The 27379-nt window shown below is 36.2% G+C and overlaps 1 protein-coding gene and 1 long non-coding RNA gene across 7 annotated transcripts in view; both read right to left on the bottom strand.

Annotated features, from left to right (window-relative positions):
• AHCYL2 (adenosylhomocysteinase like 2) overlaps positions 1–27379 on the bottom strand; it is a 228261-nt gene that overhangs the window by 150910 nt on the left and 49972 nt on the right. The gene's annotated exons all lie outside the window — the stretch shown is intronic.
• Positions 1382–14839, bottom strand: LOC143656848 (uncharacterized). Its single transcript, XR_013162618.1, has 3 exons — positions 3249–14839; positions 1951–2097; positions 1382–1851 (listed from the first exon to the last, which is right to left on the bottom strand). It is a non-coding gene; the product is annotated as an uncharacterized LOC143656848 (long non-coding RNA).

Genomic DNA, 27379 nt, shown 5'->3' with positions numbered 1-27379 from the left:
GATATTGAACTACTAATTCAATTTATTTAGTGATTATAGGTCTATTCAAATTCTTACTTCTTGAGTCAGTTTTAGTAAGTTTTATATATATATATATTACAAAGTTGGCCTTTTTCATCTAATTTAGTTGCACATATTTGTAAATATGTTCGTTAATTCACATTTTTGCTGTATATATATATATTTTTTCTTGTTCAAATCTAATAGTATTTGACTCTTCAATTTCTTTTTTCCTAAACAATCTTTAATAGTTTTTTTTTTCCAGAAAACCAACTTTTGGCTTTGTTGATCCTATCATAGCTTTATTTTCCATTTCATTAGATTCTGCTCTCATTTATATTATTTCTTCATTCCATTTTGAATGTTCTCATTTCTTTTTCTAATTTTTTAACTGAATACTTAGACTGTTCAGCTAGACTGAACAGCTCCCTTTTTTTCTACTATAAGTATTTAAAGCTATGTATTTCCCTCTAAATACCTTTTTAGCTGTAACACATAAACCAATATACAATTTTTACATTATCAATTTGCTTTACTTTTAATTTCCATTAGGATTTCTTCTTTGACCTATGAGCTACTTAGAAGTGTGCGTTTACATTTCCCAACATATAGTTATTTTGATTATCTTTTTTTGTTTGATTTCAATCTTAAATTAAGAGAACATAATCTTTGCAATACCAATCCACTAGTTTTGTTAAGACTTGCTATACGAATTCAGTACGTCTTCAATTTTTTTTAAACTGCTTAAAAAGAAAGTATAATCTCATTTATTAAGACAAGGTTCTGTACATGTCTATCAAATTAAGCTTGTTGGTTGTTGGTTCAAATCTTTGGTATTTTCCCCAATTTTTTGTTTGTTTGCTCATTAATTACTGAGAAAAATATGTTAAAATTTTCTACTGTGTAAATTTATTAATTTATTCCTATAACCGCTATCTATGTATATTCTTTCTGTATTCTATCTATAAATTTTGAGGCCATACTACGGACGCATATCAATTTGGAATTATTATAGCTTCCTGGTTATTCCTTTTAATTTTATGATGATTTTTAACGCCCAAAATTATTTTTACCATCAAGTTCATTTTGTCTACTATTAACCCAGTCATACCAGATTTCTTTAGGAAAATGTTTTTTCATACCTTTACTTTCAATCTCTCTGAATCCTCATGTTTTAGATGTTTCTCTTATAAACTGCATACAGCTGGATTACTTTTTTTTGCATGGGCAGGCACCGAGAATAGAACCTGGATCTGCGGCATGGCAGGTGAGAATTCTGCCACTAAGCCACTTTCGTACCGCCCACAGGTGGATTACTTTTTTATTTAGTAATAACTACTAATACTACTTTTATACAGTAAAAACTACTCCCAAAACTTAGTGGTATAAAACAACAATGATTTTATTATTCTCATGATTCTGTGGACCAGAAATTCTGGCATGGCACAGTTGAAAGAGCTACTCTGTGCTCCATAATGTTTGAGGCTTCAGATGACATGACCTGAATGGATAAAGATAGCTAATATGTCTCAGTAGGGGCCAGGTGTCTAGGGCCTTGGTTCTCCTCCAGGTGGCGTAAGCTCCGTTAATCACATGGCTAACATTTGATGCTGGCTGTTGGCTGGGAGGTCAGCAGGGATTGTCAACCAGTGCCTACATGTATCCTCTCATCTGGCTTAGGCTTCTCACAGATGGTGGCTTGGTTGTGAAAACAAGTATTCCAAGAGAGAGAATTGCAAAAGACAGAGGCAGAAGCTACAAGGCTTCTTATGCCTTAGCCTCAGAAGTCCCAGAAAGTCACACACTAAAGCCATTCCAGATTCAAGGGGAGGAGAGAAATCAACTCCACCTCTGAAGAACAGAAGAAATTGATGGTGGCCATCTTAGAGACCAGCTACCATAGACCGCCCTCTGGCCCCAACAATTCCCTCCCACATGCAAAACACTCACCCTCTCCTAAGACCTTCAAAAGTCTCATCTCATTATGGCCTCAGCTTGATGTCCGAAATCTTGATATTTAAATCAGGTCCAGATGTGGATGAAGTTCCTCATATGCAGTTCCGAAGGCACAGCTACTCGATTATAGTTCCTCTTGATCTGAATTAAAGAGACAAATTATCTGCTCCTACACACCCAACATACAAACATAACAGTGGTGAGACAGGCTCAGGACAGCCAAAGCAGACACACCCATTCAAATTGTAAGGTAAAGAAGGAAGGAACAAGAGACACATAGCAGTTACTGGTCTGTAGCAATTCTGAAATTGTCAGGTAAACATCAACAGTCCCTTGATTATAACCCTGTCCTACTCCCTGAGAATGATTATGGCTCCACCCTCTGAGTCACCCTTCCTTTTACACAAGAGATGGCTAAGGTTTGCCACTGAATTATCTTTTCAGCCTGCTGCCTACCCATAGATGGTTGAAAATCCAAAGGACTATTTTCATTTTGTATTGTCTCTGTACAAATCCTTTCAATCCCAGCTGAAGTTGCTTCTATTTTAAAGTACAATTTCTTTAAAATCTTGAAGATTTCCTATGAATTTCATCAGAGTTCACTCCAGTAGACAAACGCTATACCCACCTTCTCTATCAAATCCCTGTGTGAGGCCTCTGTAAGAAAACATCCTTTAGAAGTCCTATTGTTTCACAGAGATCATCCAAGAGGTATGCCCTTAAGATCTTTATAAATCCTTTTATCTAGCTGAAAGGTTCTATGATGTAAAGGCTCTAAATCTTTCTGAAATCTTAACAAAGGGATTTACAGTTATACTCTTGAGATCTTTACTTTGGGGTCATGTTTTATTGGCAAGCTCTTGAATTTTATCTTTGCTCTGAAGTTTCTTACTTTAAAAGTCATTGTTCATCAGGAGTACCGCAAATGAGAAAAATGTGCAGTGTTTACTTTCTAACACAACAGTTCCAGGGTCAGATATATTTCATCTAAATTCTGCTTAAAAACTAAATAGGATTTCTTTCCTTTTCGTTTAGCTCATCTCTCTTTTGTACCTTATTGTAGGCAGCTAGGGGAAGCCAGATGGCACTTTCCAACATTCTGCCTAAAAATCTCTTTGCAGAGATCAAATTCACTAGGTACATATTCTAGCTTCCATGTTATGCCATAGGTGACAGTGCTACCAAACCTCATCCCACTACATTCCCTTTTTTACAGCCTCCAATAATATTTTTCTTACTGTATCACATGCCTTCACTAAGTCTTCTCTAAGGTCCCTCCAGGTTATACTTACCACAAAGTTCCAAAGCTTTCATTTCATACTTCATTCCCAGATGTCAAATCCTGTTTCAGTTATCTATTGCTACAAACAAACTACCCCAAAGCTAAGTGGCATAAAACTACAACCACTTCATTATGCTCACAGTTCTGAAGGTCAGAATTTCAGACTGGATAGCAGGACAGCTAGAACATCAGCTGGGATAGCTTGAATGGCTGAAGATGGCTAGATTAGAGTCATATGCCTAGAGCCTGGGTTTCTCTCCATAACATGTCTGCTATGAGTGAATGTCCAAGATGACTCCTTGACTCACTCACATAAATGGTAGTTGATGGGATTTTGGCTGGGCCTCTCCATCTTAGTTTGGGCTTTTATTAGCATAGCAGCTACATTATCAGATTGGTTGTTTCTTGGAAGAGCATTCCAAAAGAGAGTGATCAAAGAAGCTCAGATGGAAGCTACAAAGTTTCTCAATACCTAGCCTTGAAAGTCCCAGAATGACACTTCTGTAACATTCTGTTGGCCAAACAAGTCACTTAGGCCAAACTAGATTCAAAAGGAAAAGAAGAATTAATTTCACCTCTATGTGGAGGAATGGCAAACATGTAAAGGGAAGGAACTGACATAGGCCATCTTGGAAACAGGCTAAAACGATCTGTCCTTTAACTGTTAAATGTGATTAATTTACATTTAGTATGATTACTGTTGCGTTTGGATTTACTGTTACCATCTTTTATTGTATGTTCTATTTAGCCTATTTTTCCTATGACATTTATCAAATTTTCCTTTCCTGTTTTCTGTTAAATAGAAAGATTATACAAATCATAAGCATAATGGATTATCATAGACTGAAACAACCATGTTGACTACCATCCAGGTGAAAAAAGGCAAAATTAATAGTATCCTAAAAGCTCCACTACTAGCCCCTCCTAATTACTACCTCTTCCTTCTTCCCCAAGATTACTTGTATGACTTCTGACCCTATATGCTAGGACTTTTTAACTTTATATAAATGAAAATCATATAATATGTATTCTTTGGTGCCTGGCTACTTTCATTTAGCATTACCTTTATTTAATCATGCTCTTTTGTGTAGCAGCAATTTTTTTATTTCCATTATAGTACAATATTGCCATAGAATGAAGGATATACCATAATTTATCCATTCAATCACTGATGCTGTCTACTGAGTTTTAAATTTCAATGACTATATATTTTATTTGTGGTAAACTATACATAACATAAAAATAACTTTAACCATTTTTAAGTTTACAATTCGGGGACATTAAGTACATTGACAATGTTATGTAACTTTTACAACTTTCTATTTTCAAAACAGTTTCATTATCTGAACCAGAAATTCAAACCCATTAAGCAATAATTCCCCATTACCCCTCTTCCCAGCCCCTAGTAACCACTATTATGCTTTCTGTCCCTATGATCTGCTTATTCCAACTATTTTATATAAGAGAAATCACACAGTATTTGTTCTTTTGTGCCTGGTTTATTTCACTCAACATGAAGTCTTCAAGGTTCATCCACATTGTAACATGTATGAGAACTTCATTCTTCTTTGTGGCTGAATAATATACCATTGTATGGATATACCACACTTCGTTTATCTATCCATCTATAGATGGACTCACAGGCTGCTTCTATCTTTCAGTTATTATATATACTACATATGTGTAGAAATTGTTTGAGTTCCTATTCTCAATTCATTAGGATATATACCTAGGAGTGGAATTGCAGGTATTATAGTAATTTTATGTTTAGTTTCCTGGAAAATCAACAAGATGTTTTCCATAGTGGCTGCACCATTTTACATTCCCACCAATAATGTACAAGGGTTACTATTTCTCCGCATCCTCCCCAACACTTGTTATTTTCTGTTTGTTCGCTTTGTAACAGCTCTCCTAGTGGATGTGGTATTTTATTGTGGTTTTCCCTAATGGCTAATGATGTCAAGTACCTTTTCATGTGCTAAGTGGACATGTGTGTACCTTTGGAGAAATAGCTATTCAGGTCCTTCACTCATTGTTTAATTGGGCTACTTATCTTTTTGCTGCTTGGTTGTAGTTCTTTATATATTCTGGATTTTATGCACTTGTCAGATATATGATTTCCAAATATTTTTTCTCTCATTCTGTAGGCGAGAATGTCTTTTTATTTACTTGTTAACATCCTTTGATGCATGAAAGTTTTCAATTTTGATGAAGCCTAATTTACCTATTTTTCCTTTTGTGGTTTGTGCTTTGAGTGTAAAATCTAAGAATCTGAGACCTAATACAAGGTCTGAAGATATACTCCTATGTTTTCTTCTAGGAGTTTTATAGTATTAGATCTTATATTTTGAGTTAATGTTTATCTATGTTAAGAGGTACAGGTCCAAATTCATGCATTTGTATATGAACTTCAAATTTTCTAGCATCATTTTTTGAAAAGACTATTCTTTCCCCATTGAAAAACAACTAGGCATAAACAACAACAACAACAACAACTAGGTATAGATGAGTGGATTTATATCTGGACTCTCAATTCTGTTCCACTGGTCTATATGTCTATCCTTATGCCAGTGCTACATGATTTAATTACTATAACTATGTAGTAATTTTTTGAAATCAGGAAGTGTGAGTCCTCTAACTTGGTTCTTCTTTTCAAGATTAGTTTGGCTATTCAGGGCCCCATGCAATTCCATAATAATTTGAGGATCAGCATTTCCATTTCTGCAAAAAAAGGATGATGGAATTTTGATAGGGAGTGCACTAAATCTGTAGACCCTTTAGGTAGTATTGACATAATAGTCTTCTATTACATGTACATGTGGTGTCATTCCAATTACTTAGGTCTTCTTTAACATCTTCCAGTAATGTTTTATAGTTTTTGGTATACAAGTCGTTTACCTCCTTGGTTAAACTTATTCCTAGGTATTTTATCAAATGCTATTGTATAAATGGAATTGTTTTCTTGATTTCTTTTTTCAGATTTTCCATTGCTGGTATACAGAAACACAACTGATTTCTGAGTGTCACTCTTGTTCCCTGCAACTCAACTGAATTTGTGGATTCTTTGGGATTTTCATTTTATAGGACCACGTCATTTGCAGACAAGAGATAATTTTGTTCTTCGTTTCTGTGCTGGTTTGAAAGGATGTATATACCCTAGAAAAGCCATGTTTTAATCAAAATCCCATTTCATAAAGGCAGAATAATCCCTATTCAATACTGTATGTTTGAAACTGTAATTAGATTATCTCCCTGGAGGTGTGATTTAATCAAGAGTGGTTGTTAGGCTGGATTAGGTGACAACATATCTCTACCCATTTGGGTGGGTCTTGATTAGTTCCTGAAGTCCTATAAAAGAGGAAACATTTTGGAGAATGAAAGAGATTCTGAGAGAGCCACATAGCCACAAGAAGCAGAGTCCACCAGCCAGTGACCTTTGGAAATGAAGAAGGAAAATGCCTCCTGGGAACTTGCATGAAAGGAAGCCAGGAGAGAGAGCTAGCAGATGATGCCATGTTTGCCACCTGCCTTTCCAGATGAGAGAAACCCTGACCGTGCTTGCCACACACCTTCTCACTTGAGAGAGAAACCTTGAACTTCACCGGCTTTCTTGAAGCAAGTTATCTGTCCCTGGATGACTTATATTGGACATTTCTATAGACTTGTTTTAATTGGGACATTTTCTCGGCCTTAGAACTGTAAAGTAGGAACTTATTAAATTCCCCTTTTTAAAAGCCATTCTGTTTCTGGTATATTGCATTCCGGCAGTTAGCAAACTAGAACACTTTCGAATTTGGATGTCTTTGATTTCTTTTTCTTGCCTAATTGGTCTGGCTAGAACTTGCAGTACAATGTTGAATAACAGTTTTAACAGCAGGTGTCCTGTTGTTCTTCCTGATCTTAAGGGAAAAGCTTAGTCTTTTGCCAATGACTATGATATTTACTATGACTTTCTCATATATGTCTTAAAAAATTTTTTTTAATTAGAGAAGTTGTAGGCTTACAGAAAAGCCATGTATAAAATACAGAGTTCCCATATATCACTCCATTATTAACATGTTGCATTAGTGTGGTATATTTGTTACAATTCATGAAAGAACATTTTTATAATTGTATTATTAACTATAATCCCTAATTTACAATAGGGTTCACTGTTCATGTTGTACAGTTCTTTTTTGTTTTGTTTTTAATTTTACTCTGGTAACATATACAACCTAAAATTTCCCCTTTTAACCACATTCACACCTGAAATTCAGTGCTTTTAAATTACATTCACAATGTGTGCTACCATCACCAGCATCCATTACTAAAACTTTACAATCAACCCAAATAGAAGCTCTGTATAACTCAAGCATTAAATCTTTATTCTCTATTCCAACCTGGCCCCTGGTAAACTATACTCCATATTCTGATTCTATAAGTTTCCTCATTCTAATTATTCTATATTTTTTCATAGAACAATTGTTCTATAGAATATTCCATATAAACTTCATGATTAGCTTTTCCATTTCTGCAAAGAAGGTTGTTTGAATTTTTTTCTTTATTACAGAAGTTGCAGACTTACAGAACAATCATACATAAAATATAAGATTCCCATATACCACATTACTTTCAACAACTTACACTGGTGTAAAACATTTGTTATAATTGATGATAGCACATTTTTATAGTTGTACTATTAACTATAGTTCATATTTTAACTTAGGCTCACTGTGTAGTGTAATTCCATTGATTTTCTTTCTAATTTTTATTGTTACTATATATACAATCTAAACGTTCCCCTTTTGCAGCTACTGTGGAAGACAGTTTAGTGGTTCCTCAGAAAACGAAATATAGAATTACCAGATGACCCAGCAATTCCTCTATTGGGTATATACACCAAAGAGTTGAAAGAAGGGACTTGAATAGATATGTTCAAGTGGCATTATTCACAACTGCCAAAAGATGGAAGCAACCCAGATGTCCATTAACTGATGAATGGATAAATAAAATGTGGCATATACATACAATGGAATATTTTTCAGCCATAAAGGAATGAAGTCTAATATATATGACAACATGGATGGACCTTGAAAACATAATGTCGAACAAAACAAGCCATACACAAAAGGACAAATGTTGCATGCTCTCACTGATTTGAAATAATTAGAATAAACAAACTTATAGGATCAGAATCTAGAATAGAGGTTACCATGGGTTGGGGTCATTTGTATATCTTCTTTGGAAAGTTGTCTATTCAAATTTTTACCCCATTTTAAAATTGGACTGTCTTTTTGTTGAGTTGAAGGATTTCTTTATATATTCTGAATATTAAACCTCTATCAAATATGTGGTTTCCAAATGTTTTCTACCATCATGTAGTTCCATAATAAAGCCCTTTGAGGAAGAAAAGTTTTTAATTTTAAGGAGGTTTCATTCTTCTATTTCTTCTTTTGTTGCGTGTGCTTTGGGTATAAAGTCCAAGAAACCATTACCTAACACAAGGTCCTGAAGATGCTTCCCTAGATTTTCTTCTAGGAGTTTGATAGTTCTGGCTCTTATATGTAGGTCTTTGATTCATTTTGAATTGAATTCTACATACGGTGAGAGGTACAGATCCTCCCCATTCTTTTTTGCAAATGGAGATTTCCCAGCACCATTTATTGAAGAGACTATTCTTTCCCAATTGAATGGTTGTTACCCCTTGTCAAAAATCACTGGGCCATACGTGAGGATTGATTTCTGGGCTCTCAGTTCAATTCCATTGGTTACATGTCTGTCCTTGTGCCGGTACCATGCTGTTCTGATTACTATGGCTTTGTAATAAGTTTTAATACTGGGAAGCGTGAGTCCTCCAACTTCATTCTTCTTTTCAAGATGGTTACAGTTAGTTGGAGACCCTTTTTCTTCTATATAAATTTGATGATTGGCTTCTCCATTTCTGCAAAATTATTAGAATTTTTATTAGGATTGTGTTAAATCTAAAAATTGCTTTGGGTAGGAGTGACATCTTAATATTTATTCTTCCAATCCATAAACACAGAATGTTCCACTATTTAGATAATTTATGATTACTTTTAGCAATGTTTTATAGTTTTCTGCATTCAAGTCTTTTACATCCTTGGTTAGATCTATTCCTTGACATTTGATTCTTTTAGTTGCAATTATAAATGGAATTTTTTTCTTGATTTCTTCCTCTAATTGTTCATTGTTTGTGTATATGAACACAATGTGTTGCTCTTGTAACCTGCCACATTGCTGAATTTGTTTATTAGCTCTAGTAGCTTTGTTGTGTTTCTCTCTGAACTTTCTATAGACAGTATCATTTCATCTGCTAATAGGGAATATTTTAATTCTTCTCCTCCAATTTGGATGTCTTTTATTTCTTTTTCTTGCCTAACCACGCCAGCTAGAACTTCTAATACATTGTTGATTAACAATGCTAACAGTGGCATCCTTGTCTTATTCCTGATCTTAGTGAGGAAGTGTTTTAGGTTAGATAAAGCTGCAAGAATAAAATATACCAGAAATGGTTGACTTTTACAATGGGGATTTATTTTCTTACAATGTACAGTCCTTAGGCCATGAAAATGTCCAAATCAAACATCAAATTCTCTGAAAAAGGCTGCTGGCATCTGGGACACCTCTGTCAACTGGGCAGGTACATGGGCCAGTGTCTGCTGGTCCCTCTCTCTTCAGGGTTTTGTTGCTTTCAGCTTCTGGCTTCAGTGGCTTCCTTTCTCGGCTTCTGTGGGTAAGTCCTTATCTCTCAGCTTCTCCGGGGCGTCTCTGAGCAGTGTGGGCTTTTTCTGTCTTTTCTCCTCTCATAAAGGACTCCAGTAAAAGGATTAAGACTCACCTTGATTGAGATGGGTCACATCTCAATGAAATAACCTAACCAAAGCTCCCATCTACAAAAGGACCACACCCACAGGAATGGATTAAAAGAGCATGGTCTTTTCTGATGTACATAACAGCTCCAAACCACCACATAAAGCTTCCAGTTTTTCACCATTACTATGATGTTAGCCGTGGGTTTTTCATATATTCTTTGGTCAGGTGCCTACACGCCATGGAGATGGTCATTTGCAGACCCCAAGAAGTCAGGATGGACCACAGCTTGGAAGAGCAGGTAGAATGGCAGGGCTGGTGCTCATTGTCCAGGCAACCAAAATACATGCTACTGCATTGTAGCAAATTTAAACTGACTGCAGATGAACAAGGTTTCTGCTCGCCTTCCTCATGTCAGTCTTACCAAAAGGTCCCACACACTGTTCCGGTTTGAAGGGATTTGTGAACTAGAAAAGCCATGTTTTAATCCTGATTCATCTTGTGGAGGCAGCTGTTTCTTTTAATCCCTATTGAGCACTGTAGGTTGGAAATCTGATTTCCATGGAGATGTGACACACCAGTTGTGGGTATTAACCTTTGATTAGAAGGAGATGTGAATGTACCCATGGGCAGTGTCCTGATTAGTTTATCAGAATCGTTTAAAAGAGGAAAACATTTTGGAAAGTTTCAGAACTATGAGAATCACGAGAGCCCACACAGACAGAGACCTTTGGAGATTAAGTAGGAAAACAAGAAGGCTGGAGAGAAAACTAGCAGATGTCGCCACGTTCACCATGTACCTTTCCAGTTGAGAGAGAAACCCTGAACGTCATCAATCTTCTTGAACCAAGGTACCTTTCCCTGGATGTCTTAGATTGGGCATTTCTATATCTTTGTTCTACTTTGGACATTTTCATGACTTTAGAACTGTAAACTTGCAACTTAATAGATTCCCCTTTTTAAAAGTCATTTTCTTATCTGGTATATCACATTCTGGCAGCTTTCAAACTAGAACATTCCATCCCTTCCAATTATCCCAGGACCTATACACTGTTGGTTACTGAGACCAAACTGAAGTTTCTGATCCCAGGGACACAACCTCGTGCCTGGAGCAGGAAGTGAAAAGTAGTATAGCAGTCACTCCATATGCTTGTAGATGCTGTGTTGCCACCATCGCCCACTGGCAGTGTATGGGAACAGACGCTGGAAGCTTCCATAGTCCTGTTCTCTCTGATGCCCCATCCCCATCCAGGATTTTAATGGTAGGGTTGGGGGACAGCTTGTTATCAGTGTCCCCTCTGATTCTGATTTCCATTCTACTCCCTAGCTCCCTACCCTTGGCTCCCTTTCCCCAAGGGGAGAAAGAAAATAAAAGGAAAAGAATTAAGAGGTGGGGGACAAGTTCATCATAAGGAAGGACTCTGGCCCAGTTTTGATCATTTCCCCTACCTAAAACCCTTCAATGACTCTCCTGTATTTCCTAGAGTCCAAATTCTAAAACAAGGGCTAAAATAAGGCCTTTTATAATATGATCCCACTTATTTCTCCAGCGTCATTTCTTGGGACTCCCCTTCATAGTCCAAATTACAAGCATACTGGATTATTTTAAGATTTCTCAACACATCATGTTGGCATTTATCCTCCATATATTTGTACATGTTCTTCATTAATAGAATGCTGTTTCTTCAATTCTACCCTAATCCACCAGAAATGTCTACACTTCTTTAAGAATCTACCTTAACAGAGTATTCTCTCCGTAAAGACTCATATACACCTGCACAATTGGTTGCTCTCTTCTCAGTTCCACTATAGGACTTTGAACATCCACTATTAGCCCTTACATTGTATATATTTACATAAATATATGTCTCTCTACCTATATTTTTACTTCCTTGGGAGCAGAGATCCTGTTATTCATCTTTGGAGCCCGAAAACTAGTGCAGCGCATGATACACACTACTCGATCAATATAAGCTTATGAACAATGCTAACATACAGAGTGTTTTACAACTAAGTTGGATACAAAAAGATAAAACAAGCCCTGCTATCATTTAAACAAAAAAAGGAAAATCTAAATTCTTCAACTCTTCTTTTCCATCTGTTTTTTTTAATCAAGAATAATCTTCCACATTGGAAAGAGCTGAGCATGCAGGGTTAAAAGGTATCTGAAGCCTGAAATAGGAAAAAAGATAACAAAAGAGCATCCAGTAGTTTGTAGTGAGTTCAGATTTCCAGGACCAGACAAATTACATCCTAAAAGATGAGATCTCCATGAGATGGAAGAGAGGCTAGACGACCAGAAATAAGAAAATTCAATCTCAATATTCTTGATTTCAAAGAAGGAAATTATAAATTAAGAGTTTAACAGGAATTCCCAGCAAATTTCTAAATCAGCCTATAGTGGTAAAGGAAAGGAGTATAGAGAGCACCAGAAGTCAGAAGGTGTTACACTAAGAAAAAGATCATGCTAACCTAGTTTTACTTTTGACAAGATTATTTAACTGAGAGATCAAAGGAATAACATAGAGTAGGTCAAAAACATCTTGTATAAATCAAGATATATGCTTGTGCAATTTAGGTGAATTTATAAGTGGTTAAAAAACCATCCTCAGATTACTAATTAATAGTTTAATATTAGTGTAGATGGAAGTCTTTAATGATTGCCTCAGAGCTCTCTATTTGGCCTTACTTTAGCAGATGTTTATCAATACCTTGAAGATTTAAATGGCAGCTTATAAATTTTGCTGGTGATATAAATCTGGCAAGATTAGATAAAACCATGAAAGACAATAAAAAATATCTTAACAGAAAAAAATTAATGATGAAATTCATCAAGGGTCAATGTAAAGACCTGTATTTATCTTTAAAAAAAAAGTATGCAACTAATAAGAAACTAGTTTTAATGTTAATGGATAAAATGAGTGTTTAATTGACTGTAAACTCAAGATGAGCCTTCAATGTGAGGTGCCAACTTGAAAAGCTAACACAAATTCAGCTAATAAAATAACAGAACAGTGACCTGAACAAGGAAAAAATGACATGAGAATTATAATTTTAAATATGACTTCTTACAAGTGACAGTAACCACATATAATATATCCAAAAGAGGATAGCCAAATGGTGGTACTTGGTCTAGCAGACCAAGCAGACCAAGTTATATGAAAAACAATCTGGTGAGTCAAGAATGATTGCCATGGATGTGGAGTACAGAAAGTGACATCAGAGCTGCTTCCAAGTATTTAAATGACTGCTACCACTGAAGGACAGGAATTATGCTTTTATACATTTTATCTTTTTCTCTATGCACATTATAGGCTTTGCATATAATATATGCTCAAATATCTGAAATTCAAGATCAACTCACTTATTGAAGCTAAGCTAACAAAGATAATTATACAGGAGTAACTAATGTGAGCTGATTGACAACTCAACCAAAGGGTAAGGCTGGAAGAAGGAAACTTAAAAACCAAAGTAAGAACATTTAGAAGCTTTAAATGGGGCAAGCTAAGCCAGACATCTGAGGTATATTACCACTAAATTTTAGGAATCTGTCTTATATCAAATGATATTCTTTATCAAGGGATAATTTTGATTGCTCACTCATTATATAAATATTCCTTTTTGCTTTTTGGCATATCGGAGTAGACAGTGAATTGTGAAATCTCTGAATTGTAATCCATCTGCTTGATCTCTGATAATGGTTGCACAGCTCTTATCTTCTGCTCTGCCCCTGTGATTGTAAAAACCTTGTGACTAACCCTCATCTGTACCTAGTTATCTAGTTTTTCAACTTTAGAGTCTTGTAATCACTAAAGATTGCCCCTAATCGCTGTTAATGAAGGGTCTTTGGTCTGCCCGGAATTAACCCATCCCAAATCCGAAATTATCATAATGACTGATACTGGATCAAACCTAAGTGGGCCCACCTGAGATGCACAGTAGTTTCGACTTAAACCTACAAGTCACCTAGACCTCATTCCACCATTTTCTTTCATTCATTCTGTGACTAAACATGTAATCAATTGCGCATGCTCAATAATCAGAACACCTCTAACGACATCATCTGGAACCATGGTGTTCATTATCCTAAACTCTGCCCACCTTTTCTCTAATAAAACTACCCGAATTACTGCCGTTCGGGGAGACAGATTTTGGGCCATTAGGCTGTCTGCTCTCCTACTATGTACATAGTAATAAACTCTTTCTTTGAAACCCTGGTGTCTCAGGAATTGGTTATTGAGCATGTAGGGCAGAAGAATTCACTGCCTTTGTCCGTTTAACAATACCACTATCTTATTTTAGTTTCTTTTGTAAATATTTTCCCATAATAGAGCCATTGTTTTCACTATCCCTTTACAAAGCGAAAAACTGGGATAGACAGCAACTGTTTACTTAGTACCAGTAACATGACAACAGTGACCTTGAATTAGAACCCTAAATTTTTAATTCATCAGCCCTTTGTTAAAACCATTGGATTCATTAGGGAGGTAGTGAACAAGCACAGTGCTTAATTTAGCAATGAAACCCCAGTTTAGTCATTATCTTTGGTTTCACTTTTACCCGTCTTATCATCAATCTTTAAATCCACAAAAAGTAAGCCTCCATTAAAACTCTAAAACTTAAAAAAAAATTATTTCTTAAAGCTTAAGGGCTAAAACAAAAAATTAAAACTTGAAAACAAGGATCTGTTTTTCTTAAGCTGCTTAAGGAGTAGCGTTGGTACTATTCATTCCCCATAAACCAAATCTTGGCCATCAGGGTATCTAGGCATGAACCACAAGTTTCTCTAGAAACTTAACGTGGTTTCTTTGGTGCATCAGAGATTCAGTGCTGAGCTGCAGCAAGTTAGTGCAAGAGGCAGTGAGAAATAGATAATGCTAGAAAAGGAAAAATAGGACATCATGTGTATGAAAGAGGCTAAGCACATCAGAGCTTCATTTTCTGTTTTATATACACATTAACACACAGTGCTAGCATTCTCAGAAAACCAAAAGAAGTCTGGAGCAGTGCAGGATTTAATGAGGTCCTAGGAGCAGCATATGAGGATTTTTAAAGAGCAAAACACTAGCAAGCTCTAGCTGTAAATGTTACAAACCAAAGCCCTAATAAGTGACCACACTCTTGTCGTCCATCTCAAGGAGGCTCATTTTCATTATAATGGTTGCCAGGGTTATTTTAATTCCATCTCAGTTCCTTCTTCCCTCCAGTTGCTAATCTGGAGCATCAGCCTGGGTGGTATACATCAACAACCAAAACGTCAACTGAGGCTGACACAAAACTCAGGCTACTCAAAAGTTCATGGCCTACAAAAGAAGTAGTTCTAGCCAAAAAAACTGCAAAAAGGTAGGGGCTGTTTGATTCCCATATTCTCTTCTACCCAACACCTTACTGCTAACTCAGGGAACTCTCTGAGAGTCAGTGTTTTAACCTGTCCTAAATTCATGTACAAAAAGAAAGATCAATAAAATAAATTTTATAAAGAGTAGTGAGTCAACAGAGACTGCTTTATTGCAAGTATTTTTTCCCCTGCTGTAATCAGAAAAAGTCATTATAAACATCCAAAAGTCCATCAAATGACTCATCATTAAGTATTAATCTTCTTAAGAATGACAACATATACTACTGACTATACAAGTACCTAATCAGACACATATAATGAGGATAGTACATGCTGTATTAAAGCAATAACCACACAGAACATAGAATAGAAAAAAGAATTATTATACAGAAAACAAATTTAAATTCCTGAAGAAAAAGTGAAGAGGAAAAAAAGACCAACCAAACAAAAAGAGCAAGATTTCATTACCATGAACTCCAAACATTCACTTTAAGTGTAGATTAAAAAACCTGTGTTCAGAAGATAATATCAGCAATTTTACTCCCAAAGGTAGCAACAAGGGAAACACATGGGTCCTCCTAGTCTGCCAAAAGATACTTCAAAGATCACTTCAGTGGAAAAATGAAGTTTTATTTCATTTTATTTGTTTATTCTCTTTTATCTCAACACCCATTCCCTCCAACTCAGGCAACTATTATAATGTGTTTAGTGTTGCTTACATGTTTTTTTGCAAACTGTGTACTGTGTTTTGTGTGTGTGTATATATATATATATATATATATATATATTTTTTTTTTTTACTTCATATAAGAGTTATTGTGTCATATACCTTATTCCTTTCTTTCTGATTTACTCAGCACTAGATTTGTAAGATCCATCCATGTTGCCATGTACCTATCTAGTCCATTGCTTCAAACTGCTCTGTGGTATTAATCCATTACTTTCAGCCCATCATTGGAGAAAAAACAAGGACAAGATTTGTTTTCCACACGCACAAATAACACTGTAAAATGAATCTATGACACGTTATGGACCTATGTGAGAATTTTTTTGGACTATATAGCCAAGGATAGAATTGCTGGATCATATATACATATAATCTGATTAAGTTCTGCCCTCCAAAATAGTGCCAGGTACTGGACTAGGCTCTCTAGATTCTTTCTCTCCCATACCTCTCCTATAGTCTCCTATAAGGACTAGGGGAAGCTATTTTTTGCCCTTTTTGCTCTTCATACAGGCTGTCACTTTCACGACATATGAAGGCAAAGACTTCCTCCCTAACTACTATGCTCCCTACTCTATTCCCATGATGGCTTGGGCCTCAAAGGCTGCCAGTAACCATGAAGTTTATGAAAACAAAATCAAACCAGCAACTGTTAATTTAAAAAGGTTTGAGTCTCACAAAGTCATTAATTGAGGTTTACCAGTTACACAGAACACTAAAAAACTCCTTTTATATATATTTCAGAAACTTTAAGTTCCTCCTATTTTTCCTCAGGATTCTATACTTCATCTTTTTCTACTTTTTGAGTGGTCTTGGAGGAGTAGCTTCATCTGTCCAAACTTCTTCATACATAAAATAAGGGGAGCTGATTACAATCAATGTTTTCAATCTGACTGAGGCGGCCCAATAGGAGCAATCTTAAGACAAAAGGGGTCACCTACCCCACTTCAATTAGAACAGCACAATACAAAGGACAGTACAACACAAATTTTACTATTTATAAATCTTGTTTTCTTCTATGGTTCAGTTTGGAGAATCAGTTTTGTTGTTTATGAAAACATTTATTCACACACTACTGTTTGGGAATGTTAACTGATACAACCTCTATTATATTTGGCAATATTCATAAAGACACAAAAATATACAAAACCTTTGATCCAGAAATTCCAAATGCAGCAATTTATCCTATTGACATATTCATATATATGTTCAGCATAAATATAAATATACAAAGATATTCATTATACTGTTAAATGACCATCAATAACCAACTGGTTATACAAATTATGGTACATTTATACAATGGAATATTATATAGACTTTAAAAACAACAAAACAGCTCTAAAATAGACTAAGTGGAAAAAAGCAAGATATAGAATGGTGTGTGTAATATGCTACCATTTGTTTATTTTTAAAAGGTTATTTAAACTTGTGTATGCATAGGCTATTTCTGAAGGATACACAGAAACTAAATATCCCGGTTGCCTTGGAGGAGGGCAACCAGGAGCTAAAGGTCAAGAGCCTTATATTTGCTGTGCATTATTTTTGTATCCTTTGCATTTTATACCATTGCATTATTTCTTAAAACATTTAATTTATTAAAAGCTCTAACAACCTATAATTATCTTCCAAAGTTTCTTCTAGCCCTCTAGAAGAAATATACAGACTGTATGACTGCAACATACTGACTTCCAATTAGGATTTCTTCCAAATAATAATTAAAAAGAAAGAAAGGGAGAGGGTTTAGGGGTAGTTCAGTGGTAGAATTTTCACCTGCCATGAGGGAGAACAGGGTTCAATTCCCCACCCATACGTCTCCACCCACCCCCTGCCCTGAGAAAACAAAATGTTGTAAACAAAATTCCCTATGTGGGCGGGCCGCGGTGGCTCAGCGGGCAAAGTGCTTGCCTGCTATGCCGGAGGACCTCGGTTCGATTCCCGGCCCCAGCCCATGTAACAAAAACAAAAAAAAACAAAATACAATAAAACAAGAAAATGTTTAAAAGATGTTTCCCTTTCTTCTATCCTTCCTTCCTTCTCTCTGTCTTTCCTTTGAAAAAAAAAAAAAAAAAAAAAAATTCCCTATGAGACACATATCCACCTCTGTGTGTATGTATAGATATAGAAACACATATATGTAGGGAGACACATAACCACATACCAAGAAAAAATAAGGGAGGAAGAAAAAGAAGTTGAAGGGTAATAATAAGCGAGCTTTTATTCAATAGGGTGGATATATATATATATATGTTTAGTTTTGCACTACCTCATTTTTTAGGAATGGGTTTCCTTCTAATCGGCTCTCAACCTCTTTCTTTTTTTTTATATCAACTTCCTTTGAATTCATCAAGGCAGGACTATCATGAATTGCCTTTATCCCTAAAAATTGCTAGAAAAAATATTTTATGCCTCAGTGAATGGTACCACCACTCACCCAGTTCAATTCATTCTTGATTCTTCACTTTTCCTACCCTCCATATCCAAACCATCACAAAGTCTAATCGATTTTACTCTCTATCTCCTGAACCTGTCCTTTTTCTCCTTATTCCCTGATTATCTACTTCTAAGATATTACTCTTTCTCACTGGACTACTCTAATAGCTACCTAATTGGTTTCCCAACATCTACTCTTGCCATTCTGTCTTCTATACTCATAGCAAGAATGATTCTTTGCAAAACACAAACCTATTTTTGCCTTAATCCTTTTCCACCATCTGCCCTCTGACCTATAAAATGCACCATATTTAAGATAAAGGTCAAATTCTTAACAGACTCTATAAAAGACTTGCATCTCACATCATACCATTGCCTCTTTGCTCTGGGAATATAAGCCACCTGGCCTTCTCGCAACTATTCAAATGTGACATTCCCCCTCCCATTGTAGGACCTTTGCATATAAATTTCCCTATCTGGAACACTCTTCCATTTTCTGTTCACACATTCTTTATATCTCAGTTTAAACATCACTTTCTCTGGGAAAATTTTCTCACAACTAGGTTAAGTCAGACCTTCTCTGTAATGAATTCTCTCCATATTATCACATATCTTTCTTCATAGCATTTATCATGGATATTACTTATTATTTATTTTTGTAGTCATTTGATTAATGTCTTACTAGAGTCTTTGCTCCATTAGGGCAGGGATCATGGCTAGTTTTGTTTATTATATCTCCCAGCACCAAGCAGAGTATCTGAAGCTGGTGGATGAAGAGGAAAAGGATGGGTCAATTAAAGGAAATACGAGATAATTGAAGGTGTTTTCTAAATCATATTGTTTACCCCAGAAATGGTGAGGGAGTATATAATTACAGGCCTCAGGGTTCCCAATTAGTTGAGATAGCCTGAAAATAATACCATACCCTCATTCCAACCTATATTTGCTCACAAGTCCTTTTCTACTTGACAAATACCAATAATCCTCCGAAAACCTTAAATGATAAGGCTATACGTACATGTCACCCATTAACAATAATAGTCAATGCCAAAACAATCTCATTCACAAGCTTTATTTCAAAGATATAACTCTGGAAATGGACCTGAAAACAATTTAATAGCTATCTGGGTTAAGAAGTGACCTAGGTCCTGGCAAAGTGGGACACAGTCCCAGAATGAGCTGAGACTCAGCATCAAGGGATTGAGAAAAACCCTAGAATGAGCTGAGACTTAGCATTAAGGGGTTGAGAAAACTTTCTCGACCAAGGAAAGAGGGAAATGAGACAAAGCGTCAATGGCTGAGAGATTCCAAATAGAGTTGAGAGGTTATCCTGGAGGTTATTCTTATGCATCAAGTAGATATCATCTTGTTATTCAAGATGTAATGGAGAGGCTGGAGGGAACTGCCTGAAAATGTAGAGCTGTGTTCCAGTAGCCATGTTTCTTGAGGATGATTGAATAATGATACAGCTGTCACAATGTGACTGTGTGATTGTGAAAACCTTGTATCTGATGCTCCTTTTATCTACCTTGTCAACAAAAGAGTAGAACATGTGGAGTAAAAATAAATAATAGGGGGAACAAATGCTAAAATAAATTTAGTTTGAAATGCTAGTGATCAATGAAGGTGAGGGGTAGGGGGTATGGTAGGTATAATCTTTTTTTTTCCTTTTTCTTTCCTGTGTTCGTTTTATTTCTTTTTCTATTGTCTTTTTATTTCTTTTTCTGAATTAATGCAAATGTTCTAAGAAATGATGAATATGCAACTAAGTGATGATATTGTGAATTACTGATTATGTATGTTGATGTTTTATTTTGTTTCTTAATTTTTTAATTAATAAATAAATTAAAAAAAAAAAAAAAGAAGAAGTGACCTAGGAAGAGGCAAAAATGGTGGCTTAGCGAGGTGTGGAATTTAGTTTGTCCTCCAGAGCAGCTAATAAATAGCCAGGTACAGTACAGAACAACTGCTGGGGTCATGTCAGTGACCGGACACCCAGCACACACCAGTCTGGACCAGCTGGACTGGCTGCGAGCCCACCAAGAAACATGAGTCCCCCAAGCCACACTGGCCACTGCCCTCCCCCACAGACTGTTTCCCAAACGGAAAGGAAGGAGAGTTTACCAGCAGCAGGGGCTGAGCACAACCAAACTCCAACTGTGGAATTAACAAATTTTGACTACTAAAAATAGGCCCCCAGCTCAGCTGAACCTCAAGTAAAAGCAGAGACTGCTGGGTTTTGCCCCAGTGCAGAGGGGACAGGGCTGACAGAAAAAGAAAAAGAAAAAAAAACCAGAGGTTTTTTTGGATTTGAAAAGGTCTGAGCCCTGAAGGAAAGGAAGGGGCACACAGGACCTGGAGATACACAGAACAACATACAAACTTAAGCTCTTGATTGGCAAACCCAAGGAATGGGGGTCCTGCTCTTAAAAGGATTTTTCTCTTTCGTTTTGGTGGTTTTGTTTCTATGGCTTGACTGCTCTTTGGATACAGCTGCAAGGTTTCTCAGGCTCCAATGCCACAGGCATAGGCAGAATTAAGATTATTTGAGAGTTTTGTCTGGACGCCTTCCCCAGGAGAGGGGTGGAGCCGGCTCAGGTGGACTCCCTCCCTCAAGGACTTCAGACCCCAGGGTCTAGAAAAGTGAAGTGATTAAAGCCAGCCTACAACTTCTCCTCTGTCTCCACCACGCCCCCAGCAGGGAGAGTCTGCTGAACTTAAAGGCACCGCATCACCTTATGCTGGTAGAACCTGAAGGCAGAAAAGTATCACATACTGGGCAGGATAGGAAAAACGGAGAGACCAGAGGCTTCACAGGAAAGCCTTTCCCTAAGGGTTTCACCCTCAGGGAAAATTGATACAGGTGACTCTTTCCTCCTGACAGGAGGTCACTTTGGTCTGGGAAAATGTGGCTGTGGCCTATAATACCTAAGCAGACCTTCCTAAGATGGGGGAAAAGGCACCAAACAGGCAGGGCAAGAAACAAGAAAACAAGAACTGAAAAATTCTGATCTCTTAAACAAAACCTAAGCTAGAGGTCCAGAATAAGCTCAACTGAATGTCTAAGAACAGATAGACAACAAAGTCATCCAGCAAGAAAGTCCTAGGTAAAAAAAAGTGAAAACAATCTCCAGAATAAACTAATTAAGGTAATTAAATGCCTAGATGTGAGCAAAAAGTAACAAATCATACCAGGAAAACTGAAGATATGGCCCAGTAAAAGGAATAAACCAACAATTCAAATGAGATACAGGAGTTGAAACAATTCATTCAGAATGTTCTGACAGACATGGAAAACCTCATAAAAAATCAACTCTGTGAATTTAGGGAAGATATAAAGAAGGCAAGGAATGAACAAAAAGAAGAAATCGGAAGTCTGAAAAAACAACACAAAACTTATGAGAATGAAAGGCACAGTTGAAGAGATGAAAAAAACAATGGAAATCTACAATGTCAGATTTCAAGAGGCAGAAGATAGGATTAGTAAACTGGAGACAGGACATCTGAAAACCAAAAAGCAAAACAAAATATAGGGACAAGAATGGAAAAATTTGATCAGGGATTCAGGATACTGAATGACAACATGAAGCACATGAATATATATGTTGTGGGTGTCCCAGAAGGGGAAGAGATGGGAAAAGGAGGAGAAAAACTAATGGAGGAAATTATCACTGAAAATGTCCCATCTTATGAAAGACTTAAGATTACAGATCCAAGAAGTGCAGCATACCCCAAACAGAATAGATCCAAATACATGTACTCCAAGACACTTACTAATCAGAATGTCAGATGTCAAAGAGAACAGACAATTTTGAAAGCAGCATGAGAAAAGCAATCCATCACATACAAGGGAAGCTCAATAACACTACACATAGATTTTTCAGCAGAAACCATGGAGGTGAGAAGACAGTGGGATGAAATATTTAAATTACTAAAAGAGAAAACTACCAACCAAGAATTCTATATCCAGAAAATTGTTCTTCGAAAACGAGGGAGAAATTAAAACATCTTCAGGTAAAAAAACACTGAGAGAATTTGTGACCAAGAGACTGGCTTTGTAAGAAAATACTTTGTAAGAAAGGGAGCACTAGGGACAGATACAAAAAGACAGGAGAGAAAGGTGTGGAGAAGAATGTAGAAATGAAGATTATCAGTAAAGGTAAAAAGAAGAAAAATGAGATGTGACATATAAAATCCAAAAGGCAAAATGGGAGAGGAGAGTACTGCCCTTACAGTAATAACACTAAATGTAAATGGATTAAACTCCCCAATCAAAAGACGCAGACTGGCAGAAAGGATTAAAAAACAGGACCCATCTATATGCTGTCTATAGGAGATGCATTTTAGACCCAAGGATAAACACAGGTTGAAAGTGCAAGGTTGGAAAAAGATATTTGATACAAATAACAATCAGAAAAGAGCAGGAGTAGCTATACTAACATCAACAAATTAGACTTCAGAGATAAAACAGTTAAAAGAGACAAATAAGGACACTATATATTAATAAAAGGAACAATTCAATTAGAAGACATAATACTCATAAATATTTATGCACCATGCCAGAATGCTCCAATATACATGAGGCAACCACTGAAAGCACTGAAAAGAGAAATAGACACAACTACCGTATTACTTGGAGACTTCAATTCCCCACTCTCATCAATGGACAGAACATCTAGACAGAGGATCAATAAAGAAACTGAGAATTTGAATAATACAATCAATGAGCTAGACTTAACAGACATTTATAGAACATTACACCCCACTACAATAGGATATACCTTTTTCTCAAGTGCTCATGGATCATTCTTAAACATAGACCATATGCTGGGTCACAAATCAAGTCTCAATAAATTTTAAAAGATTGAAATCATAAAAAATACTTTCTCAGGTCATAATGGAATGAAGTTGGAAATCAATAATAGGCAGAGTGCCAGAAAATTCACAAATATATGGAGGCTCAACAACACACTCTTAAACAACCAGTGGGTCAAGGAAGAAATTACAAGAGAAATCAGCAAATATCTCGAGGAAAATGAAATTGAAAACACAATATATCAAAATTTATGGGATGGAGCAAAGGCAGTGCTAAGAGGGAAATTTATTGCCCTAACTCCCTATATCAAAAAAGAAGAGCAAAAATTGATGAATTAACTGTTCACTTGGAAGACCTAGAGAAAGCACAACAAACTAACCCCAAAGCAAGCAAAAGGAAAGAAATAATGAAGATTAGAGCAGAGATAAGTAGAATTGAGAACATGAAAATAATCAAGAAAATCAACAACCTCAGAAGTTGGTTCTATGAGAAAATCAATAAGATTGATGGGCCCTTAGAGAGGCTGACAAAAAGCAGAAGAGAGAGGATGCAAAGAAATAAAATCAGAAGTGGAAGAGGAGACATAACCACTGACCCCACAAAAATAAAGGAAGTAACGAGAGGACACGATGAATAATCTCATGCTAATAAATTTGACAATGTAGATGAAATGGGCAACTTCCTAGAAAGGCATGAACAACCAACAATGACTCAAGAAGAAATAGAGGACCTCAACAAACCAATCACAAGTAAAGAAACTGAATTCATCATTAAGAAGCTCCCCAAAAAGAAAAGTCCAGGACCAGATGGTTTCACATGTGAATTCTACCAAACATTCAAGAAAGAATTAGTACCAATTCTGCTGAAACACCTCAAAAAAACTGAAGAGGAGCGAAAGCTTCCTAATTCATTTTATGAAGCCAACATCACCCTCATACCAAAGCCAGACAAAGATATTACCAAAAAAGAAAACTACAGACTAATCTCTAATGAATACAGATGCAAAAATCCTCAACAAAGTTCTTGCAAGTCGAATCCAGCAGCATAGTAAAAGAATTATACCCCATGACCAAGTTAGATTCATCCCAGGTATGCAAGGATGGTTCAACATAAGAAAATTAATTAATGTAATACACTATATCAACAAATCAAAACAGAAAAATCATATGATCATCTCAATTGAGGCAGAAAAGGCATTTGATAAAATTCAACATCCTTTCCAGTTGAAAAAACTTCAAAGGATAGGAATAGAAGGGAATTTCCTCAACATGATAAAGGGAATAGATGAAAAACCCACAGATAACATCATCCTCAATGGGGAAAAGCTGAAAACTTTTCCCCTAAGATCAGGAACAAGGCAAGAACATCCACTATCACCGCTATTATTCAACATGTCTTGGTAGTTCTAGCCAGAGCAATTAGACAAGGAAAAGAAATACAAGGCATCAAAGCTGGAAAGGAGAAGTAAAGCTCTCACTGTTTGCAGATGATATGATACTAAATGTCGAAAACCCTGAAAAATCCACAGGAAAACTACTAGAGCTAATAAATGAGTACAGCAAAGTAGCAGGTTACAAGATCAACACTCAAAAATCTGTACTGGTTCTATACACTAGTAATGAACAATCTGAAAGGGAAATCATGAAAAAAATTCCATTTACAATTGCAACCAAAAGAATAAAATATTTAGGAATAAATTTAACTAAAGAGACAAAAGACCTATACAGAGAAAACTATAAGAAATTGTTAACAGAAATCACAGAAGACCTAAATAAATGGAAGGGCATATCATGTTCATGGATTGGAAGAATAAATATAGTTAAGATGCCAATTCTACCTAAATTGATTTACAGATTCAATGCAATACCAATTAAAATCCCAAAAACTTACTTTCCAGAAATAGAAAGACCAATAACCAAATTTATCCGGAAGGGCAGAGTGCCCCGAATAGCTAAAAGTATCCTGAGAAGAAAACTGAAGTCAGAGGTCTCACGCTAGCTGACTTTAAGGCATATTACAAAGCTACAGTGGTCAAAACAGCATGGTACTGGCATAAAGATAGATATACTGACCAATGGAATCAAATCGAGTGTTCAGATATAGACTGTCTCATCTATGGACAATTGATCTTTGATAAAGCAGTCAAGTCAACTCACCTGGGACAGAAAAATCTCTTCAATAAAAGGTGCCTAGAGAACTGGATATCCACATGAAAGAGGATCCATATCTCACAACCTACATAAAAATTAACTCAAAATCGATCAAAGATCTAAACATTAGATCTAAAACCATAAAACTGTTACAAGAAAATGTAGGGAAATATCTTATAAATCTTATACTAGGAGGCGGTTTCCTAGAACTTACACCCAAAGCACGTGCACTGAAGAAAGAAAGAAATGGGAACTCCTCAAAATTAAACACTTTCGTGCATCAAAGAACTTTGTCAAGAAAGTAAAAAGACAGTCTACACAGTGGGAGACAATATTTGGAAACGATATATCAGATAAACGTCTGGTATCCAGAATATATGAAGAGATTATTCAACTCAACAACAAAAAGACAGACAACCCAATTACGAACTGGGCAAAAGACTTGAACAGACACTTCTCAGAAGACAAAATACAAATTGCCAAAAGGCACATGAAAAGATGCTCAGCTTCCCTGGCTATTAGGGAAATTCAAATCAAAACCACAATGAGATATCATCTCACACCCACCAGAATGGCTATTATCAATAAAACAGAAAACAACAAGTGCTGGAGAGGATGTGGAGAAAGAGGCACACTTATCCACTGTTGGTGAGAATGTCAAATGGTACAACCACTGTGGAAGGCAGTTTGGCAGTTCCTCAGGAAGCTAAGTATAGAATTGCTTATGATCCGGCAATATCCATTGCTAGGTATCTATATAGAGGACATGAGGGTAAAGACACAAACAGACATTTGCACACCAATGTTTATAGCAGCATTATTTAAAATTGCCAAGAGATGGAAACAGCCCAAATCTCCATCAACAGAGGAGTAGCTAAACAAGCTGTGATATATACATATGATGGAAAATTATACAGCTGTAAGACAGAATAAAGTTATGACATATGTAACAACATGGATGGACCTTAAGAACATTATGCTGAGTGAGATTAGTCAGAAATGAAATGACAAATATTGTATGGTCTCACTGATATGAACCAACATTAATGAATGAACTTGGATAATTTCAGTTAGGAACAGAGGTCATCAGGAGATAGAAATAGGGTAGATATTGCGTAATTGGAACTGAAAGGATACAGATTGTGCAACGGGACTGATTGTAAAAATTAAGAAATAATATTACCTAACTGTAACACATTAATTTTGGAACACTGAATGAAGCTGAATGTGAGAATGATAGAGGGAGGAGGCCTGGGGGCACAAATAAAATCAGAAGGAAAGATATACGATAAAAGACTTAGATGGTATAATCTGGGAATGCCTAGAGTGTATAATGATAGTGACTAAATGTACATATTTTTACATGTTTTGCATGAGTAAGAACAAAGGAATATCAATAATGCAGGGTATTGAAAATAGATGGTAATTAATATTTTAAAACTTTAACTTATGTGTTAAACTAAAGCAAACAATATTTATTTCATACAAAATTAATATTTGACTAATGCATTTCCTAATATAACTCATGTGGATAGTTTAATTAAACAGCATAAGTACATGGGACCTTGAAATTTGGGCATGAGATTTTATAGGTTTGTCCAGAGTGATGCCTCAATAAATCCCAGAAGGATCTGAACACTGAATCAAAAAGTATTTGCAGGACTTCGGGAGAAGATGGCGGCTTAGTAAGGTGCGCGCGTCTTAGTTCCTCCTCCAGAACAACTACTAAATAACTAGAAACAGTACAGAACAGCTCCTGGAGCCACGACAGAGACCAGACACACAGTGTACCCCAGTCTGGAACAGCCGGACCGGCTACGAGACTCCACTGCAGTGAGGTCCCCTAGTGGTGTGCGCTTCCCCAGGCCGC

The sequence above is a fragment of the Tamandua tetradactyla genome, chromosome 1 (genome assembly GCF_023851605.1).
Source record: "Tamandua tetradactyla isolate mTamTet1 chromosome 1, mTamTet1.pri, whole genome shotgun sequence".
NCBI lineage: Eukaryota > Metazoa > Chordata > Mammalia > Pilosa > Myrmecophagidae > Tamandua > Tamandua tetradactyla.
Note: the sequence above shows the minus strand (reverse complement) of the source record. Positions and strands in the feature narration are given on the sequence as shown.